At 40.5% G+C, this 15848-nt stretch overlaps 1 protein-coding gene, 1 non-coding gene and 1 pseudogene across 2 annotated transcripts in view; all 3 read left to right on the top strand.

Annotated features, from left to right (window-relative positions):
* The window catches only part of SPATA31H1 (SPATA31 subfamily H member 1), a 72178-nt gene that overhangs the window by 26170 nt on the left and 30160 nt on the right, over nt 1-15848 (top strand).
* Nucleotides 5613-12405, top strand: LOC139437584 (intraflagellar transport protein 81 homolog; annotated as a pseudogene).
* Nucleotides 10402-10508, top strand: LOC111762543 (U6 spliceosomal RNA). Its single transcript, XR_002795645.1, has one exon. It is a non-coding gene; the product is annotated as a U6 spliceosomal RNA (small nuclear RNA).

The raw sequence follows: 15848 nt of genomic DNA on the forward strand, positions 1-15848 counted from the left end.
TGAACAGTATTTTTCTATAATCTGTTAGAGTTTTAAAATATAGGCTCACTGGCCTTGTCTCATCCTGCTTTGAGGAGTTGTTTCAAGAGACAGACATATGGGTGAACTGTCTCTGTTTCCCATCATAACCCTACAAAAATACCTGAGATGTCCTTACCTCCCAAGGACTTCAAAGGCCTTCTAAACCACTCCAGGCTCTGCACCATTACAACCACCCTCGTTTTGCTTGAAGCAATCCTTCTTCCCTTCGAGTCCCTGTTCGGGTGCCAGTTGCTGAGACCAGCTCAGCAATGGGTTGGCTCAAAGGGAAGGCAATGCAGAACTTATGAAATAAAAGGACAGAAAGAAAGACACAAGAGAGGAGATAAAGATGGGACCAGGGGACTCACAGCTTCTGAAACTGAGAGCCTCGACCCTAGTTTCCACCATGTGTTTATTGGAAACTGCCAAGCAGCTGTTCCTTATCAGAACTGCAACATCATCTACAATAATAGGGAACAGGTCATCCAAAGTTCAAATGCAATTTAAACTCTTTCCCCAAAATATCATTTAATTTGGATTTGTCTATTGTTTCCTTAAGATTTCATTTATGTTTCACACTTTTGGGACAGGAACCCTCTGCATTATTATATCAGGAGATATTTGAGTTTGATTTGTCTCATTTTGTTCAGTTGGATAAGGTGGTGTCCAAAGTTTTTCCCCACTATAAAGTTTCTGCGAGGAGATATTTTGAAATTATATAATATCCTGTTACTTATCAAATTTTTACCCACTAGTTTTAGCGTCCACTGGTAATTCCTGCTGAAAAGATGAACTTTTCCAAATGATGACTTTCTTTTTTTTTTTTTTAATAATTTTTTTTTTTTTTTTAATTTCTCTCCCCTTCCCCACCCACCCTGGTTGTCTGTTCTCTGGGTCTATTTGCTGTGTCTTCTTTGTCTGCTTCTGTTGTTGTCAGCAGCACGGGAATCTGTGCTTCTTTTTATTGTGTCATTTGTTGTGTCAGCTCTCCGTGTGTGCGGCGCCATTCCTGGGCAGGCTGCACTTTCTTTCATGCTGGGCAGCTCTCCTTACGGGGCGCATTCCTTGCGCATGGGGCTCCCCTACGTGGGGACACCCCTGCGTGGCAGGGCACTCCTTGTGCTTTGCGCATGGGCCAGCTCCACATGGACCAAGAGGCCCAGGGTTTGAACCTCCCATGTGGTAGATGGACGCCCTAACCACTGGGCCAAGTCTGCCGCCAATGATGACTTTCTAATGCCATCATATTTTATTTATTAGTTGACTTTCTATTGAAAGGAAGGGCTTTGCCTTCTACCTAATTCATTCATTTTTTTACAGTGTAAAATACACAAAATTCACCATTTAAACCAGTTTAAAGTGTATAATTCAGTGGCATCTATTACATTTACAATGTTATGCAACAATCACCTCTATCTACTTCCAGAATATTTTCAATACCCCAAAAGGTAACTCCATACCCATTAAACAGTCACTCCCTATGTCCCCCTTACCCCACTCTCCAGTAACCACTAATTTACTTTCTGTCTTTATGGGTTTGCCTACTCTGGATATTTCATATAAATGTAATCATACAAAATGTAGCCTTTTTTTTTTTAGGGCAGTACCAAGGACTGAACCCAGACCTCATATATACAATGCAGGAGCTCAACCTCTGAGCTACACCCACTCCCAAAATGTAGCCTTTTGAGTCTGCCTTCTTTTACTAAGCACAGTGTTTTCAAGGCTCATCCATGCTGTAGCATGTGTCATTACTTCATTTCTTTCTATGGCTAAAGAATTGCATATATATATATACCATACTTTGTTTATTCATTCATCCGTTGTGGACACTTGGATTGCTTCCACCTTTTGGCAATTGTGAATAATGCTGCTATGAATATCAGAATGCAAATATCTGTTTGAGTCCCTACTTTCAATTCTTTTAGATGTATATCTAGAAGTAATATTGCTGGGTAATATGGTAATTCTATGTTCAACTTTCTAAGGAACCACAAAATTGTTTTCCACAGAAGTTGCACCATTTTATATTCCCACCAACAATGGATGAGGGTTCCATTTTCTATTCTCTGCATCCTCACCAACAGTTGTTACTTTCCATTTTAAAAATCACTGTAGCTAGTCTAGTGGACATGAAGTGGTATCTCATTTGCTTTTGAGTTCCATCTCCCTAAAGATTAATGATTCTGAATGTCTTTTCATGGGCTTATCAGCCATTTGTATGTCTTCTTTGGAGATGTGTCTATTCAAGCCCTTTGCCCATTTTGAAATTAGGTTGTTGCTGTTTTGTTGTTGAGTTGTAGGAGTTCTTTATATATTCTGGATAGCCAACCCTTATCAGACGTGTGGTTTCCAAATATTTTCTCCCATTCTGTAAGTTGTCTTAATTTTCTTGATAATGTCCTTTGATGCACAAAAGTTTTTAATTTTGATGGTCCCATTTGTTTTTTTTCTTTTGTTGTTCATGCTTTTTAATGTAAAGCCTGAGAATTCATTGTCTAATACAACATCCTGAAGATATTTCTCTGTGTTTTCATCTAAGAGTTTTATAGTTTCAATTCTCATATTTAGGTCTTTGATTCATTTTAACTCTTTTACATGTATTTATCCAGTTTTCCCAGCACCATTTGTTGAAGAGTGTAGCAGTTTGTTATTACTGATGATCTCCAAAAAGAAATATTGGATTATGTTTGTAAACTGAGCTTTTCCTCTAGGCATATTAGATTATATTGGATTCAGAGGTTTGCTTAAGTAATTGTGTAAACCTCTTGTGCTATTAGGGCGTTGAGTCCCCACCCTTTGGTGGGTGGGGACTCACAGATAAAAGGCATGGCAAAGGACAGAGTTGGGGGCTTTTAATGTTGGAGTTTTGATGTTGGAGTTTGATGCTGAAGCTGGAACCCCAGGGAGAGAAACAGAGCCATTCGCCTGATAGTCTACAGCTGACTGTGTGGAGAGAAGCAAAGCCTAGAGAGCCTCATAGTCTACACCGACCTTGTGGAGAAAACAGAGGCGCTGAGCCCAGAGGAACCCAGGAAGCCTGAACCCTGGCAGACGTCGGCAGCCATCTTGCTCCAACACGTGAAAATACTTTGGTGAGGGAAGTAGCTTATGCTTATGGCCTGGTATCTGTAAGCTCCTACCCCAAATAAATGCCCTTTATAAAAGCCAACCAATTTCTGGTATTTTGCATCCGCATCCCTTTGCCTGACTAATACAGGGAGATTATTCTTTCCCTATTGAGTGAATTTGGCACCCTTGTCAAAAATCAATTTCCTGTAGATATGGAAGTTTATTTCTGAGCTCCTCATTCCATACCCTTGGTCTATATGTCTGCCCTTGTGCCAATACCAAGCTGTTTTGATTAGTGCAGTTTGTAATAAGTTTTAAAATTGGGAAGTGTGAATTCTCCAATTTTGTTCTTTTTCAAGATTATTTTGGCTAGTGAAAGCCCCTTGCCCTTTCATTTGAATTTGATGACTGGCTTTTCCACTTCTGCAAAGAAGGCTGTTGGAATTTTGATTGAGATTGCATTGAATCTATAAAGTGCTCTGGGTACACAAAAGTGTTAAATTTTGATGAAGTCCAATTTATCTTTTTTTCCTTTTCTTGCTTGTGCAACAAAACCATGACCAAATACAAGGTCTGTACATTTACCGCATGTTTTCTTCTAAGAGTTTGATAGTTTTAGCTCTTTCATTTAGATATTTTATACACTTTGAGTTGATTTTTGAATTTTTGTGTGGGGTATAAGATAAATAGTCCAATATCATTCTTTTGCATGGTATATCCAGTTATCCCAGCACCATTTGTTGAAGAGACTCTTCTTTCCCTACTGAATTGTCCTGACATCTTTGCCAAAAATCAATTTATTATAAGTGTGAGGGTTAGTTTCAGGACTCTCAATTCTATTCCATTGATCTAAATGTCTATCCTTATACCAGTGCCACACTGTTGTAGTTGTTTTCTTTTCAGTAAATATAACGTATTATTTTATTTATTTCCCGGCCAGGTCCACATGACCTGGACTTTCTTCAGTGCACTTTCTCTGTGACCACAGCTGTGGAGGATATGGGACAGCTCCACCCCAGAGCAATTCCTGGCCCAAGGATACTAATTATAAAATATATTGGGATCATTTTTTAAAAAAATTTTTATTTAAGTATATCATTCATACAGGACCACACATAAACAATAAGTGTACAGTAAAGATTGCGAACTTACAAAATAAACATACATAACATCTCACAGGGGTCTCATACATCACCCCTCCACCAGCTCTTTGCATTGGGGTGAAACATTTGTTGTTACAAACTTATGCAAAGCATCGTCAAAATATCATTACCAACTACATTCCTTATCTTACATTTGGTGTATTTTTCCCCCAACCCATACTATTTTTTAAAAATATATTTTTGTTACAGATATGGTGAACTTGCAAAACAATCATACAGATGTGTAGATTTCCCACACAACTCCACACCCTGGCGGAACATTTGTTACAGATTATGGGACCATTTTTAGTAACAGATGTGTTAGTCAATTTAGGCTTAAAATAACAGACCCTTATTATCCTGCCCGGTTTCTGTGGGTCAGGCATTCAGGCGCTAGGTGGTTCTGGCTCAGGGTCTCTGGTGACAGTTGCCCTCAAGGTGTTGGCCAGGGCTGCAGTTATCTGGAAGATTGTCTGGGGCTGCTGGGTCCACTCCCAGGTTCACACCTGTGGCTGAGGCCTCAGTTCCTGCTCTATGGGTGGCTGGCTGCCCCCAGCAGGCGATTCGGGTGAGGAGCTGGGAGAAAGGGCAGTGCCTGTCCTTCCCTGGTCTCTGAAGTGGCACAGCCTCACTTACCCTTGATTCTATTCATTAGAAGCAAGTCCACAAGTCCAGCCCACACTCAAGGGGCAGGGGCAATTAAGTCCCACCTCTTGAAGGGAGGAGTATCAGAGTTTATGGACATATTTGAAAAACCACCACAAATGATAGCAGCTGTTGTGTTCAGGTGCTCTGTGCTGGGAAGCCTACCCACCTTATCTCGAATCAACGCAACCACTTTCTAAATCAGGAATCACGTCTCTTTTACTGATGAGACTACAATGGCTCAGAGAGGTCGAGTGATTTGCCCAAGAATGCCCAGCCAGGGCCGCCTGGCCCTTCCCTATTCCAGGTAATCCCCAGCGTCAGCCACTCCCGCAGGTCTTGGCTTGGAAGCTACCTGTGGCCAGCTGGGATAACGGGCTGCCTTGGCAGTGTGGTTGAAGGATTGGAAATAGAGTAGGAGGCACACCTGCATATGGGGATGGGAAGAATAGGGGCATTCGGAGCCGCTGCCTCAGTTTCCTCATCTGTGGAAGAACAAGCATCCTTGTGGCAGGACTGCTGTTAGGTAGGTAGGAGGTGTGCAGTGCCGGCTGTTTTGATGACAGAATGGGGACCAGGTAGAATATTGAGCTCTCCTGGTGGAAGCAGTGTCCCCCCTTCCCCTTCTGGGGACCCCAGTCCTGGCCTTGCTCAGCGAAGACAAAGCATCCCAGGCGATTGCAGCCCTGTGTGAGGGAGGACTCCGAGCAGGCTGACGCCTCCATCGCTAACATGCCCCCCTGCCGGAAGGCGGGTCTCCGCAGGTCCCGGATGAGCTTCCGGGAGCCCCTCCCTCCTGCACCCGCGTCTTCAGCGCGGAGGGATCTCAGTACAGTTGGCCGCTTTCGCCAGTAGAGGGCGCAGGTGCCGTGCCTGGGAACCTGGAAGATGGCAGATGAGGTGGCGCGGGGGTCGCAGGGGCGCTGGGGGAGGGGTGCTTTATCCTGCAAGCCCCTGAGCCCAGAAAGGGGCCACACTGTTTTTATTACTGTAGCTTTATGGTATGTTTTGAAATCAGGAGAATAATGGTAGCACTTTATAATGAATGTAACAAACGTTGATTTATGGGTGTGGCTGAAATGAGTAGTCTAGGAAGATTCATGTTATTTGGAGGACAGTTGGAAGATAACATTGGGAATGTATAACAATGATTTTCAAAGTAGATGAGGATTGTGGTAATAATATAAAAACAGGAGTGTTCTACAGGGATTAAGATGTGATACATGTGATAAAATATAACTCATGTAATTTATGAAGTATAGTTAACACTAATGTTTTTGTAGCAAAAGCGAAGTTAATTCTAACGTTAAAAAATGAATATAGGATTTGGTTTTATGAGATGTGAATAAGATTAGGCACTTTTTTCCTCTTCATTTTTTTTTCATTAATAAGGAGACCTTGACTATGTCATTTAATCTGTGTTTATCTGTGTTCTTCTGAACACTAGAGGAACTAATTAATTAGCAGTTGGAATTGGATGGGATAAAAGAGGCTGAAAAAGAACTTTTGAGGAGTAATGTTTCCATAATTTATTCTCCACCCCCAGATGGTTCCCTCCTCTGTTTGAGCCCAGGACCTCCCATGTGGGAGGTGGGTGCTCAACTGCTTGAGCCACATCTGCCCTCACTCATAACTTGTTGAGATGCCTTTTTCTGTTTTTTGGTTTTTTATTTTTACAGATTTATTTATTTATTTCTCTCCCCTTCCCCCCCACCCCGGTTGTCTGTTCTCTGTGTCTATTTGCTGCGTCTTCTTTCTCCGTTCCTGTTGTTGTCAGCGGTATGGGAATCTGTGTTTCTTTTTGTTGCGTCATCTTGTTGTGTCAGCTCTGCGTGTGTGCGGTGCCATTCCTGGGTAGGCTGCACTTTCTTTCGCTCTGGGCGGCTTTCCCTACAGGGCGCACTCCTTGCGCATGGGGCTCCCCTACGCAGGGGACACCCCTGCGTGGCACGGCACTCCTAGCGCGCATCAGCACTGCGCATGGGCCAGCTCCACACGGGTCAAGGAGGCCCGGGGTTTGAATCGTGGACCTCCCATGTGGTAGGCAGACGCCCTATCCATTGGGCCAAGTCCGCCGCCCCGTTCTTATTTTTGAAATAAAGTTTTGAAATAAAGTTGTTAATAAAAAGAAAGAAAAGAGAAATCAGGAGGAGTGTTTCCTCCAACTTTATCTTTTTCAAGATTGTTTTGGCTATTTGGGAAATTCATTTCCACATGAACTTTAGGATTATCTTTTCCACTTCTATAAAAGAAGTGATTGGGATTTTGATAGGGATTGCACTGAACCTGCAGATCACTTTGGGGAGTATTATCATCTTAACAATATTAAGGGAAACGGACTTTGGCCCAGTGGTTAGGGCGTCCGTCTACCACATGGAAGGTCCGCGGTTCAAACCCCGGGCCTCCTTGACCCGTGTGGAGCTGGCCATGCGCAGTGCTGATGCGCGCAAGGAGTGCCCTGCCACGCAGGGGTGTCCCCCGCGTGGGGGAGCCCCACGCACAAGGAGTGCGCCCGTGAGGAAAGCCGCCCAGCGTGAAAAGAAAGAGCAGCCTGCCCAGGAATGGCGCCGCCCACACTTCCCGTGCCGCTGACGACAACAGAAGCGAACAAAGAAACAAGACGCAGCAAATAGACACCAAGAACAGACAACCAGGGAAGGGGGGGAAATTAAATAAATAAATAAATCTTTAAAAAAAAAAACAAAAACAAAAAAAAAAACAATATTAAATCTTCCAGTCCACGGGCATGGGATAGGATGTCTTTCCATTTTTTTTAGGTCTCCTATTTCTTTCAATAATACTTTGTAATTTTCAGTGGTCAAGTCTCATACCTCCTTTCGCTTACTTTATTCCTAAGTATTTTTATTAGCAATTTATTTTCAGATTGTTAATTGCTAGTGTATAGAAATACAACTGATTTTTACGTGTTAATTTTGTATTCTGCAACTTTGCCCAATTCATTTATTAGCTTTAATAGTTTTTTGCAGATTCTTTAGGATTTTCTATATATAAGAACGTATCATCTGCTTGTAGAGGTGGTTTTACTTCTTCCGTTCATATTTGGCTGCCTTGCCTTTTCTTTTTTCTTTTTCTTGCCTTATTTCTTTATCTCTTTACCTGCTTAGAACTTCAGTACAATATTAAATAGAAGTGGTGAAAGCCACTTTTTCTTTATCTTAGGAAGAAAGCTTCCACCTAAGGTCTTTCAACATAAATGTGATATCAGATGTGGACTTTTCATAAATATCCATCATGGAGAAGAATTTTCCTCTTTTCCTCGTTTATGGAGTATTTTTCTCATGAAAGGATATTGGAATTTGTCAAATGCTTTTACTTCATCAATTTAAGTACTTCATTACTTTCTGTCAACAAACGGTGTTCTGGCTCATATTGTCCTGACCTAGAAACTGTCATTAGGTATATTCATTGTTATTGAGATGTCACTGTTTTTTAGACCCTCTCATGGTCAGTGACAGGAATTGTGTGTGTGTTATATAACCATGAGTTCATACTGATATCTCCAATTCCATTTCAACACCACAGGGTTCATTCTAGTCTTCCATCTTACCATATTTGTAATTAACAATGAGAAACCTGGCTGCTATTATCCTCAATATATTAACTTACTTGCCTAATTCTGTAATACACTAAATGTAGTTTCAGAATTGCTAAGTCATACCACTGCAAAAAAAGCCAGCTAGGGTTCAATATCTATTTACAATTCTCATTGTCTTTAGTATTAGTGCATATAATAAAAATATTGTGTTCAAAAGTTACTTGGGTTGGGAACAGGTGTAGTTCAGTGGTTTGAGCACCTGTGTAAGGTCCCAGGCTCAATCCCTGGTACCTCCTTAAAAGAAAAAAAATTTACTTGAGTTAGTTATTTTCCTCCTTTCCCTTCGATGTGGTTATGTTATTCATTTGAAATATAGTTTGGTTAATTTGATTCTGTTTATATTCCACTTTAGTTTTTTTTCTCCTTTCCATAGTTGTTCCTGTGTTTCTTTTTGCAAAAAATAAGCAGATTCTTGTATATTTTCTTCATTTTCTTTCTTTCTTATGCAAAAGGTAGCACCATTCTATAAATATTATTTTTTATAACATACTTCTGTTTATATTCTTTCTTCCCTAGTTGCTTTTTTAAAAACAAATAAATGTTTTTAAATTTTATTTTATTTTATTTATTTCTCTCCCTCTCCCCATTGTCTGTTTTCTGTGTCCATTTGCTGTGTGTTCTTCTGTGTCTGCTTTATCCTCATTAGGTGGCTCCAGAACCAATCCTGGGACCTTCCACAGTGGGAGAGAGGCGATCATTTTCTTGCACTGTTGTAGAATTTGAGAGAAAGTTCAATTATTTGAGTATAGAGAGGCCAGGACTCAGGAATGATTTTGAGAAGGAAAAATGGTTTATTGACGGCCGGTCGGACTCAGCAGCTTTCTGTTTGAATCCGAGCCCTGAACAAGATTTTCAAAAGTCTTTTATACAGAGAGGAAAGGCCAAATGGTCCCTTTGTTTCAGTTCTCAATAGGCTTCAATTAGCATATATATCTTCCACATCTTAGGTAAGCTTTTAGCATGGACTCCAGATATTCTAGATAAGCTTTTAGCATATTTGGTTTTTGCATTTCCCCTAAATACTTAAAGTTTATAGCCCTTGCATTGTTAAACTGTTTCCTGGGACTGGAGCCTGTTGCCATTGTCCCTAAGGGCAGGACTGCAGCCTCTTACTGTTCCACACCCACAACCTTCAGCTTAGGTTATCTCTGAAGAGACAAAGAGCCTTCCACCCATAGCCCACATCAGCACCACCTCAGTTCCTCGATCTACTGCATCTCTTATTGCCTCTCCTCTGTGTCTCTTTTTGTTGTGTCATCTTGCTGCGCCAGCTCTCCGCGTGGGCCAGCAATCTTGCACAGAGCAGCACTCTGTGTGGGCCAGCTCGCTACATGGGCCAGCTTGCCTTCACCAGGAGGCCATGGGCATCAAACCCTAGACCTCCTATATGATAGACGGGAGCTCAATTGCTTGAGCCACATCTGCTTCCCTTTTTAAAACAAATCAATTTTTTTATACATATTATTAAAACATACAGTTCATCCAAAGTATACTATCAATGGTATGTGGTTTAATCACAGAGTTTAATCATCACTTCAATCATTATTAGAGTATTTTCATTATTTCAATAGTAATAATAATAAACAAAAAACAGCCAAAGAAAATTCCTCATCTCTTAAATATATTATTTTGTATTTTTTTCTTTTCACTAACCTGAAAATCACTTCATACCAGTTCGTAGAAATCTTCCTCCTTTTTTTTTTTAAGTTATTATTATTAATAGCTCCATACTACTCAGATTGCATGGATGTAACATGTTTGTTCAACAACTCTCTTGTCATGTTTGGTCATTTGTGTTTTTCAACTGTTTTGAGCGTATAATTTTAAATTGAAGTACAACATACATGCAGAACAATGCACAAACTGTAAGTGTGTAGCAATGAATTTTCACAAAGTGAACACAATGTGCTTGCTTCAGCAGCACATATACTAAAATTAGAACAATACAGAGAAGATTAGCATGGCCCCTACACAAGGATGACACGCAAATTTGTGAAGCATTCCACATTTTTTTTATGGCTTTGAAGTTTTGAAGGGAGATGAGTTCAAATGATGTCAGTAAACTTCGAAGCAAGAGTACAGTTTTCAAAAAGAAGCATCAGATAATAGCTGAATTTAAAGCTGAATTTGGTCTCTTGCAAAGGACAGAAGAACTTCTTAAACAATGACATGAAAATATTCAACATCAACTGCAAACTGTTGAGGGGAAAAAGGGTATATCTGGATATAGTTACACCCAAGAAGAACTAGAAAGAGTATCTGCACTGAAGAGTGAAGCAGATGAAATGAAAGGACAAACGTTGGATGACATGTCTGAAATGGTTAAGAAACCGAATTCATTGGTATCTGAAAAGAAGTCAGCTCTAGTCCCAGTTATAAAACAACTACGACAGCTGCATCAGAAATGTCAAGAACTAACCCAGGAGTGTGATGAAAAGAAATCCCAGTATGACAGCTGTGCGGTGGGCCTCGAAAGCTGTTGGAGATTTGGACCCAAAGGATATTGGGAATGAAAGAAAGAGAAAAGGGAGAAGGAAACAGAGAAAGAACAAAGTGAGCTGGGATCAGGGGGTCTGCGAGTAGAGACTCCTCAACAACTTTATTGTTTACAAGGGGCTCTCTATATACCCCATCTACGGGACAACAAGCAGCAACATGCAGTTAACTATCAGCACTACTCATAGTCTAAGGAATTCAAAAAAATCTTATCTCAAGGTACACGTCTAAGTGTTCTATTTACTACAAAAGGTATGTGCTTATCTTTTCTTTCAGTCTTTAACAGCTTCATCCAGTTTGCCAGGAACTCTTAATTACTGCATTCCTTAGGGTGCAAGCGTAGCCATGGAGACAGCACAGTCTCTCTTTGTGAGGCTACTGTGCCTCAGTTTCCAACAGAAAGCCATAGGTCCAAACTAGAACAGGAAGCCAGGGGACTCCGTGAAGAATGTCTTCAAGAAGAAAGTAGATACCATTATACAAATCATGTGATTAAGAACCTAGAAGGGGAAACGGACTTTGGCCCAGTGGTTAGGGCGTCCGTCTACCACATGGGAGGCCCGCGGTTCAAGCCCCGGGCCTCCTTGACCTGTGTGGAGCTGGCCCGTGTGCAGTGCTGATGCGCGCAAGGAGTGCCGTGCCACACAGGGGTGTCCCCCGCGTAGGGGAGCCCCACGCTGTGCAGTGCTGATGCGCGCAAGGAGTGCCCTGCCACACAGGGGTGTCCCCCGCGTAGGGGAGCCCCACGCTGTGCAGTGCTGATGCGCGCAAGGAGTGCCCTGCCACACAGGGGTGTCCCCCGCGTAGGGGAGCCCCACGCTGTGCAGTGCTGATGCGCGCAAGGAGTGCCCTGCCACACAGGGGTGTCCCCCGCGTAGGGGAGCCCCACGCGCAAGGAGTGCACCCATAAGGAGAGCCGCCCAGGGCGAAGGAGGGAGCAGCCTGCCGAGGAATGGCGCCGCCCACACTTCCAGTGCCCCTGACGACAACAGAAGCGGACAGAGAAACAAGACGCAGCAAAGAGACACAGAAAACAGACAACCGGGGGAGGGGAGGGAAATTAAATAAATAAAAATAAATCTTTAAAAAAAAAAAAAGAACCTAGAAGTACAACTTCGTCGTGCTCCTGATGAAATGAAAGCATATGTCTCGTCTGATCAACAAGAAAAAAGAAAAGCAATTAGAGAACAGTATACCCAAAATATTTCTGAACGGGAGAAACTTGGAAAGAAACTTCGGGAGAAGCAAAAGGCTGTACGAGAAAGTCATGGTCCAAATATGGAACAAGCAAAAATGTGGCGTGATTTTGAATAATTGATGGAATATAAGAAATAGTGCTTTTTGAAACAGCAAAGCTGAACTTCCATTGGTCAAGTAATTCAGGAGGGAGGAGAGGACCCACTGATACTCTGAATTCATGTCATCATTTGGGGCTTTATTTTAATACTACTAGCTACGAACATAATCGCATGATGTATTTTCTTGAAAGTGATTTGTGCACATTTTACTTTCAGATTAACTATTCCCTATTATGTTTTCTTTGAAAATAATGTGAAGGTATATTTAGGTTTTAAAGTTTCTTAAAATATAAAAGAGACTTTTATTGTTTTGCTTAGCGTAAACATCAGTGGTGTCTTCTGAGTTTTATGAGACAGGAGGCTTAAGTTTACTATCTGTAAATGTAAACACATCCATTAAGAAATATGTAGTTTTTTTTAAAGTAATAACCCAATGACTTAATCTTTTTCTTAATCTTTTTTTTAACTTTAGAGGAATCTTTTAGGTTAAAAAAAAACAAAGTGAACACACCCATGTAGCCAGTTCCTAGGTCAAGAAATAGAATAGTTTATCATCTTGGAAACCCCTTCCCATTCATGTTCAACCTGCTCCTCTCAACACACACACAAGGGTGACCACAATTTAAAATCACAGGTGGGTTGTACCTGTTTTGAAGTGATATAAATGAATTCATACAGTATCTACTCTTTTATGTATGGCTTCTTTCACTCAACATTATATTTTTAGATTCTTCTGTTACTGTGTGTAACACATTTGTGAGATTCATCTATTTTATTGCATGTGGTACATCTCTACACCAGTATATGTCACTGAATGAACATACTACAATTTGCTTGTACCTCTGATAATGGACATTTTTTTTTTTTAAAGATTTATTTTTATTTTTATTTAATTCCCCTCCCCTCCCCTCCCCTGGCCGTCTGTTCTCTGTGTCCTTTTGCTGCCTCTTGTTTCTTGTTTCTTTGTCCGCTTCTGCTGTCGTCAGCGGCAGGGGAAGTGTGGGCGGCGCCATTCCTGGGCAGGCTGCTCCCTCCCCCGCGCTGGGCAGCTCTCCCCATGGGTGCACTCCTTGCGCGTGGGGCTCCCCTACGCGGGGGACACCCCGCGTGGCGCGGCACTCCCTGCGCGCATCAGCACCACGCATGGGCCAGCTCCACACGGGCCAAGGAGGCCCGGGGCTTGAACCGCGGGCCTCCCATGTGGTAGATGGATGCCCCAACCACTGGGCCAAAGCCCGCCTCCCTGATAATGGACATTTGTATTCCATTGTTTGCTATTATAAATAGAACTAAACAAATATATTTGTATACAAGTTTTTGGTGAATATATGGTGTATTTCTGTTTGGTATATACATTATAGTGGAATTGCTATGTCATAGCATATGTTCAGCTTTATAGATATGCAACACTATTTCCCAAAGTGGTTGTACCAATTTACATTTCTGTTAGTAGTGTATAAACATTACAGATGACCCCTAGCTTCAGCAACACTCAGTATTACCTGCATTTTTCGTAATAGTCATTCTGGTGGGTGTAGCACTATTGCATTTGGTTTTAATTTGAATTTTCCTGATGACTAATGAAGTTGAACACTGTTACTTATGTGTATTAGCCACTTGGATGCTTCTTTTGTGAAGTGTCTGTTCAAGTCTTTTGCCCATTTTCTATTGAGTTGCCTGACTTTTTTATACTGATTTGTAGGGGTTCTTCATATATTATGAATACAGGTTTTTGATACATATATGTATTGAAATATTTTCTCTTTTCACTATGTGGCTTCCTTTCCACGCTCTTAATGATGGCTTTTGATGATTAGAAATTCTTAATTTTACTCTGATCTGACTATAATATTTTTCTTTCATAGTGCTTTTTTTTGTTTTGTCCTAAAAATCTTGGTCTACCCCCAGTTTATGATGATATACTTCTACATTTTCCTCTAAAATCTTTACTTTTTAACCTTTCACATTTAGATAAAGAGTGCATCTGGAATTGATTTTTGTGTACAGTGAGGGGACAAGGTATGATTTTTCCCATGCGAATATCTCATAGCGTCAGTACCATCCTCAGTACCAGCCCTTTGCCACACTGCACTGAAGTGTTACTACTGCCATAAATCAAGTGACTGTATATCACCAAGGCTGCTTCTGTATTATTCTGCTCCACTGATCTATCTTTTTCTATCTGTGAGTCAGTAACACGTTATTGTAGCCACTGTAGTTTCATAAACAAGTCTTAATAAATCTGTTGTTTAAGTCCTCCAAATTTGTTGTCTTTACTCTTCTGGCCCATTAACAAGATCAGCTGTTTATGTCTACAAAAAATTACTGGGCTTTTGATTGCAAGTATATTAAATCTATGGATCAATTTGGGAAGAACTGACATACTTAAAATACTGAGTTTTCCAATTCATAAACATGATATATCCTCCATTTAATTAGGTCTTCACTAATTTCAATATTTGGAAGTTTTCATTGTTAAGGTCTTAGATTTCTTTTTGTTAGATTTATTTTTGGACATTTTGGTTTTTTTTTTTAAGCAGTTACAAAGCTAGCTTTTTCCTTCTCTAATTGCTGTTGTTACATAAAAACAATGGTTTTATTATAATGACCTTTTTATCCAGGGAACTTCCTAATGATTTTTAATTCTAACAGTTTTTATAGTCTTTAGTTTTTTGGATTTTCTACAAACACAATTATGTCACCTGAAAATAATGGCAATTTATTTCTTCCTTTCCAGTCCCTGTATAATTTTTTCTTATTGCACAGCATGGGGCCTCTGTTACAATGTTAGGCAGAAGTGATAATAGCAGGCATACTTACCTTATTTGGTGAATGCTTTCAATAATTCACTATTGAAATACGATGCTTACCATGGATTTTTAAAAATTTTCTATGGATTTTTAAAATACATTCTTTACCAGTTTAAATATTGTTTTGTAGGAAATCACCTTAAGGCAATGGTAACAACCAAGTCCAAAACCAGGCAAGCTGTGCCAGAAGTCATGGAACAGAATGACTCACAAATCAAATTAAAATGCTCAAATAAGTTTAAAATGGAAAATAATTATATTTTAAATATATTTATTTAAATATATTTGTATTAATTATATTTTAAAATATAAAATATTTTTATATTTTATATAGAAGTAAACTATAATTTACTTCTGAAAAGTAAAACATTTTTTAAAAATTAAGTAAAATGTAATTTACTTATGGGAAGTAAAGGGGGAAGGTGAGGTAATTTAACACACTTAGCATAAGAATGCGAGTGGGATAGAAGATCCCCACCACCTGAATCCTGGGTATTCATATTCATATATCCTGCCTCTCTCACTGCTGCATTCGCCTTCCCCATTGGTTTGTGTGGTTGCCAGGCCCAGACCTCTAATGGAGAGATACAAGGACAAGTATGCCTGGGGCAGCTGCATCTTGCCAGCTAACATGATGAACAGCCATGGGTTTGATTTGTTTCTTGAGCCTAAAACACATGGGGCCAGAATGAATGTCACCAATGGGTAGCCAAATTAAGACCTCTTGACTGCTAAGAGTCTCTTGTAT

This window comes from Dasypus novemcinctus, chromosome 25, assembly GCF_030445035.2.
Source record: "Dasypus novemcinctus isolate mDasNov1 chromosome 25, mDasNov1.1.hap2, whole genome shotgun sequence".
NCBI classification, from domain to species: Eukaryota; Metazoa; Chordata; class Mammalia; order Cingulata; family Dasypodidae; genus Dasypus; species Dasypus novemcinctus.